The sequence below is a fragment of the Zea mays genome, chromosome 2 (assembly GCF_902167145.1).
Source record: "Zea mays cultivar B73 chromosome 2, Zm-B73-REFERENCE-NAM-5.0, whole genome shotgun sequence".
Classification (NCBI taxonomy): Eukaryota; Viridiplantae; Streptophyta; class Magnoliopsida; order Poales; family Poaceae; genus Zea; species Zea mays.
This window is the reverse complement of record NC_050097.1, coordinates 227,440,503-227,448,062: the sequence shown is the minus strand read 5'-3', so window position 1 is coordinate 227,448,062 and position 7,560 is coordinate 227,440,503.

Genomic DNA, 7,560 nt, shown 5'->3' with positions numbered 1-7,560 from the left:
TAAAGTCTAGTTATTTTTCTTTAGTTGATCTATATTGTAATTCACATATGCTTTCATAAATTAATGGTTATTGTTTATTTAGTTGCTTAGTTTGTTTTCTGACAGGATTCCTATGACAGTGTATATTGTAGTATTTATATTAAATCATAGAATAGATTCTTTTATTGGTGTTTTCGTTTTATTGTTTATATCAGTTACAATTAATAGATATATTTAATTATTATTCTTGTAAATGTGTTAGACATTGGACTTGTTAATTCTTTAGTAAAATTTTTATTGCAAATTTTAATGTTTAGGTTTATCTAGTGCACTTTTATGTTGGTTCCTAGGGTTATTTCGAGATTAGATATTAAAGTATTTATTACATATTTGTACTTAGATCTGTGAAATAATATAAAATATCTTTTATGTTGGTTCCTAGGTTTACCCCGTAGCTTGCGAAGTCCGAGGATGACGGCTTCGTATTCTGCGATATTATTCGTGCATTTGTCTGATTCCAGTGCAAAATAGAGACGCGCGGCATATCTATATTTGAGTCCCATGGGCGATGTAATAATTGCTGCAGCGCCGGCGCCCGCATGACACCACGCACCGTCGCAGTGGATGGTCCAAATAGTCTTTACGCGAAGCTGCTGCGGCTCCGAAGGCCCTGTCCAGTCTACTATGAAATCTACCAAGGCCTGGGATTTGATTGTTGTTCTTGGCTCGAAGGTGATGTTGTAACTAGAGAGTTCGGCTGCCCATTTGGATATTCTGGCGGATGCCTCCGGGTTTCTGAATAGGTCTCCTAGACCCGATCTGAAGTGACTCGCACTTTATGCGCCTCAAAATAGTGTCTTAGCTTGCGTGAAGCCATGATGACGGCGCATGCTATCTTTTCTAACTCAGTCATGTTGCATTTAGAGGCGGTGAGCACTTCAGAGATAAAATATACTAGGCATTGGTGGGTCTTGCCCTCTCTCCACCTTTCTTGTACCAGGGCTGCGCTTACTGCGCTAGGTTATGCTGTAATGAAGAGTAGTAGGGGCAGAGCTGTTCTAGGCTGGTTAATGTCGCTAGATCAGATAAATATTGTTTTAAGAACTCGAAAACCACGGCTTGCTCTGGGTCCCAGGTAAAGTTCTTGGCTCTGCATAATGTTTTCAGGAAAGGAAGGCTTCGCTCAGCAGATCGTCAGATGAATCTGTTCAGTGTAGCTAGTCTTCCTGTCAGTCGTTGGATGCGTTTTGTTGATTGTGGCAGGGCCATGTCCATGATAGCCTGGATTTTGCTGGGGTTTGCTTCGATCCCTCTGTGCGATATGAGGTAGCCAAGTATCATGCCTTGGCGGACTCCAAATATGCACTTTTTTTGGGTTCAGGCGCAGTCGGGTCTCGCGCATGTTAACGAATCTTTCTGCGAGGTCAGATAGATGGTATTCTTTGTTTTTGCTTGCAACGACTATGTCATCAACATATGTGAAAACATTGTGGCCCATCTGATCTTCGAGAATTCTTTTGGTGAGCCGAGAAAAAGTTGACCCGACATTCTTGTGTCCTTCGGGCATTCACACGAAACAATATGTGTCGAAGGGTGTAATGAAACTTGTGTTGGCCTTGTCTTATTCTTTCATATAGATTTGATGATAGCCCAAGAAGCAATTAAGGAGAGACATGACTTCGCAGCCAGCTGCAGAATCGACAATTTTGTCGATTCTTGGCAAAGGAAAATTGTCCTTTGGACAGGCTTTGTTGAGGTTGGTGAAGTCAATGCACATTCTCTATTTCTCATTTATCTTTTGCACCATGATGACATTGGCGAGCCAGGTGGGGTAAGCAATTGGTTTGATGAATTTGGCTTCTAGTAAACGATGTACTTCTGCCTTTGCAGCTTCTATTTTTTCATTGGACATTTTTCGCATCTTTTGTTTCTTAGGGCGCATGGAAGAATCGATGCCCAAGCTGTGCTCAATAATTGTGCGACTGACCCTGATGAGGTCTATGGTAGACCATGCGAAGACATCCTTGTTGCGGTTGAGACAAGAGAGAAGTCTTTCTTTTTTGTTGGGCAGGAGGTCTTCGCTGACTAGAACCGTTTGCTTAGGGGTCATGGGGTCGAGAGAGACTATCTTGATTCCCTTGTTGCTTTGTAGCTGTGCGTTGGTCTTTTTGCTTTTGGTTGTGCAAGGACTATTGGTGTCTTCACAATCTGTCATGAGGCAATGCTTATTACACTAGCCGGGGACGAAGTCTCTTTCTATGTTTCTGGCCATCTGCTGATCTCCATATATGGTGATTGCGCCCTAGGGGCCAGGGATTTTCATGCACAGGTAAAGCCCGTGTATTGCTGCCTCGAACTTGTTGATGGATCCTCGCCCCACCATGGCATTGTAAGGATAAACCATGTCGACTATGTTGAAGGTGACTTGCTCACTTCGCACGTTTGGCACGGTGCCGAATGATAGTGGTAGCTCTATTTTGTCGATTGGAAAAGTTCCTTTTCCTCCGAAGCCATATAAAGGGTTATCTGCTGGCTTGAGTAGGCTGTGGCTAATGCCCATGCGATCGAAGACATGCAAGAAAATGATGTCAGCTTGACTGCCCATATCGACAAGTACTTTGTGAAGGTCCCATCCTACTGCTCGATAGTTGATCACCATGGCATCGGCATGGGGCGCACTATGAAGGTCAACGTCTCTTACATCTAAGGTAAGTGGTATATGAGACCACTTTGTTTGAACGATTGGCCCGGTGAGGGCTACATGATTGACTCTTCGGTAGTGGTCTTTCTTCTGACTTTTTGTGTCGAACTCGGAGCTCGATCCTCCTGTAATCATATGAATGCCCCCTCAGAAGGGTTGATCGGCGAAGTCCTCTTATTTCAGTGTTGGTGGTGCTGGTGGTGGATTTTGGTGATGTGGTGGTGGTGGCGGTAGAGGTAGGATTTCTTGGTGTTGCTAGTACATGTTGTGGTTTTGCTGGTGGGGATGGTAATGTTCATTGTGGAATTGGTGTTGGTTATATTGTTGGGGATGGTAGGTGTGGGCGACAACTCTTTGGTTGTCAGCCAGTTGATTCCTGGCCATTCTGTCCTTGGTGGGCTTGGTTTCAGGGCAATCCCTAGTGGGATGTGCCGAGTCTTCGCCATGGAAAAGGAAGTAGAACCTTCACTGTTGTGGGACTCGGCCTCTGCCTCTGCCTCTGGTGTCTCCACCGCGGCCCTATTGCACGGGGTATTCGTGACGACGAGCGGTGTCTCCAGTCTGCTGCTGATTAGCGATGATGTGCACTTGGGACTGGTTACTGTTTGGCCGACCTTAGTCCGACTGTGCAGACCTGACCCATGTCCTGCTGGACTGTGGAGTGTCCTTGGGTTTCTGCTGTGACTCGATTTTTCTCTGGTGGAGCTCCTCAGACCGGGCATACTTTTGAGTACCTGATATAACTCTTGCAAGTTTTTGGGTGGGTCTCTTATGCAGTGACTGTATAAGACGTCGGTGCGAAGACCACTGGTTGCATAGTGGATAGCTATGTGGTCATCGACGGAGGGTAGTTGTGACTTTAGGAGAAGGAATTTTTTTATAGTACTCCCGAAGGGTTTCTTTCTCCTATTGCCTGTAGTGCAAAAATCTGCCAGGGCGTCTGTCTGGTCTGTACCCTTGAAAATTTATCAAGAAATCATCGCGAAGGGTTTTCCATTAGTCGATTGATAATGGCGGCAGTCTGGTGTACCATGTGAGGGCTGGGCCTTCGAGTGCTATAATAAACGATTTGGCCATGGTGGCGTCGTCCCCTCTGGATGATGCGACCGCAACTTGGTAACTCATGATGTACTGTGCTGGGTCGATGTTGTCGTTGTACTTGGGAAAAGTACCCGCTCTAAAATTGCTAGGCCAAGGGGAGGCCTGGAGCTGTGGTGCGAGAGGGCTTCGCTCATCAAGGTAATTTATCCCTGGAAAGCGGTTGGAGCCGTGACTGGTATGTAGGGAGGATTCTGCTGTAATTGGTGGTGGCCTTCGCCTTGCATGTCTGCAATTTGTTATTCCATCTCTTTGGCCTTTTGCTCCTCATCTAGTATCATCTATCTGACCTTGGCCTGTATGGTGATGCGCTGGCGCTTGGCTGCAAGTATTTCTTTCTACTTCTGTAAGTGATTGTTCTTGATGCGAAGGGCTCGCGGCTTGAGCTAGTCTTCGGCTGAAATACATAAGATTTCGCCGTCTTTGATGTTGTCATCTACTTCTGGGGGTGAAGCCTGGCGAGGGTGCCAGAGGTATTCCCTCAGAGCTGCATGTGCGAATGGTGCCCTCTGGGGTGGGCGGATTGTCTTGGTGATGTCTCTTGCTGTTGACTGCCTCATCCTCAAGATCCTCATGGGGGATGTCGTTAGCGAGGGCTACCTTGCCCTTCTTTTCAGCGAGAAGGGTCACCTTCACTGCGTCGTCGATAGAAGTGGTGGCCTTCGAAGTCGCTTTATTGGGGGCCATCGCGGGTATGGTTTTTCGTTGCACGAACGGCGGGCACCAAATGTTGGAACTTGCCAACACGTGGTCAAGCTAATTCAAACAGTGGGAGAACGGAAATAATTTGATGTTTGCTGACACAATGTATTAAAGCAACAATGTTTTTCAGCCTCCCCACTATGGTGTTGTGCGGGGGTATTTATTGGTAACCAAGGGACGATTTCACCCTATCAAATACGGTTATGCCCCTGGTTACTTAAGTTATCCTTGGAATATTCCCCTCTCAAGGGTTATCGCGGGTCATTACTGCGTGATTAAGTACACCCACGAACGAACACACCATCAACTCTGCCCACACAGTAGCTCACAAGTGGGACCAGGCGGCCCAGAACGATTTACACGGGCCCACCGTTTCAATAGCGCGCGGGTGGCGATGCGTAGTCTTTGCGCTCCATGCGCCAGGTCTTTGACAGTCGTAGAGGCCTTTGTTGTTCTTAGTTTTGGTAGGGACTGACAAGGCCTTCTTCGTCTTAGAGCCTTCACTCTTTCAGTCTTCGTCTGCTCTCGCTTTTCTTCCGACATGTTCTACTCTTGCTGTAAAAAGGTCGAGCGAGGGGGGTGTTACACCTTCGCCCAAACAGGGTGTACCTTGAATAATATAGTGAGGCAGAACTGATAGAAGAACTGATCAACTCATTAGACGATGACGGCTATGTAGTATCAGCTGATTAGAGTGTCCACTGATTCAATAATCGTGTCATTCTAGATGGTAGGTGTCACGAGTGGCTCGTTGGTGCCAATGTTGTTTTGCAGTGGGCTAAATACTAGATGGTGACGGTTATGTAGTTCCTATGGACTATAGTTGGGCAGATAGGTGACACATCTCGACTTACATATTATCAATTCTTAATATATCATGTAATGTACTAACATAAGATTTATACAGGTTGTGTGAAGCAGGTCTACTCATAGGCCGACTTGTTGAGAGTCAGATGGCAAAGCTTGATAGGTCGCTTTTTTGCACTAGTTGATAGATGGAGGCTAGAGACACGCACTTTCCACCTTTCGTGTGGGGAGGTGGCCCTCACGCTCTAGGACGTCGGCTTCCTGCTAAGGCTACATATTGATGGGCTTGCAGTTGGCCCACATGTGGTCTTTGACCTAGAATGATGACCTGGAGGCTTAGTTTGGAGTTGTACTGCGTTTGGATGCGCTTGACCCAGTTAAGGAGCACTCAAGGACTAGAGGATGAGTCAAGATCTAGTTTCTACAGTTCTAGATAAGTATTATTGTGTTTTAAATATTATTAATGTGTTAACAATATTATTAATGTGTTTGAAATATTGTTGTTGTGTTTACCCATATTAATGGTTTTGTAATATAATTGTCTGCATGCGTGCTATATACATGAGGAGGTTGATGACTACAATGTGACTAGGTTGTTTGAGGTGTATCTATTGTGGCTATTTGGGTATATCATGTTCAACAACTCACATTACATCTATGAGGACTAGATTCTTAGAGTCTACACATGGGAGATCATAGATGACGATGCGGGTGACGTCCCTATCTATGTTTGGTGTGCAGTTGTTCTTGCCTCCACTTATCGAGGCCTATGTGACACATTTAAGAAGAATGAGAACAATGTGATTATTTGTCACACCCAGTTTCAGAAGGCAAACCGAGTGTGAACCATGTACGTGCTAGGATCAGAACACACATACATATCGATTACATAAATGAACATCATCACATAGTGCTCGAATAATATAACATAAAAGAGTATTAAATTATTACATCACGATGTCGAAGACATCCATAAAGTCATCAACTTAACGAGTAATCAAAGTGCTAATGCGAAACACAGTAAGGATAAGGCCTTCACCAGCAGTTGACTAGGGGTTGCCACTAATGTAGTCTAGAACTCCTTGAAGTTCTGGAACTCTTGAAAGTCCTCCACGTTGTCGTCATCTTCTCCTAAGCAGTGGTTGCAATGTGGACAACCGATGTTTTGTGTTTAAGCAAGGGTGAGTACATGATAGAGGATGAGGCCTGATCTTCCGTGAGGTACGATAACATGATTGGGTGGAGATCTCGATGTTGATGATCCAAGGCTCTGAGCGAATGCCTCCTTGCAATCACTACACCATTGCTCCGTTGGGTATCACCCGTAACACATGAGTGACCTTGCCATGAAGGCTTATTCTTGCAAGTGCAATCAAGAACACAAGCAAGAACAGGAAAAACACAACCAAAACTACGTTGATTACAAGATGTCTCACAAGCCGATGACAACGATACTGTTCGATGATAGAATAATCTAAGCAAAACCCACCCTAATGTGGAGGTGGCTTTTGAATAAATAGAGTATTAGGGTGTGCGTGACCCAACAAACGGTGTGGCATCACCAAAACAGAATCTAAACTCTGAATTGTTTCGACGATTCCCGTTGACTCCAAATGAATTTTAAGGTGGGACCAAATGGGTTGGTTAGATAATATCTTTATCTTTACAACCATATCAAGTCCGCCGCAATCAGAGTCCAGATGCGTCCTAGGTGTCCATTTTAGTACAGACTGGTCTTGGAACCCAAGATGGATTCACAGTCGAGTCAGACTTGATCTTCTTCCTGTTGTGGATGCCCTTGCTGCTCCTCCTCAACCCCTTGGCCTTTCCCATGTCCTTGCTGGTCCTCTCCAAGGTTCCTAATCATCAAAACATCCATGGCTCCAAGCGTAAGCTTTGAAACACAATTGACTAGGGTAGAATGTACCTAGATATTTAGTTGTCGTGCACGCGATCGTGTTATCGGTCGATACATTGTATGTATAGAAGTGATGTCCTCATCATCCTCCCCCTCTTTAATTGGAGTCATCTTCGACTTGATCTCATCTTCCTCACCCATATATGGCTTCAAATATGAAATGTAAAATGTGGAACTAACCCCAAAATCTAGAGGCAACTCAATTGTGTATGCATTATCATTAATTTTGCAAGAACTTTATAAGGACCAGCAACATGTGGCATGAGTTTAGACTTTCTCAAATCTGGAAACCTATCCTTTCTCAAATGAACCCACACCAAGTCACCTGGTTCCAATTTTATTCCCTTCCTACCTT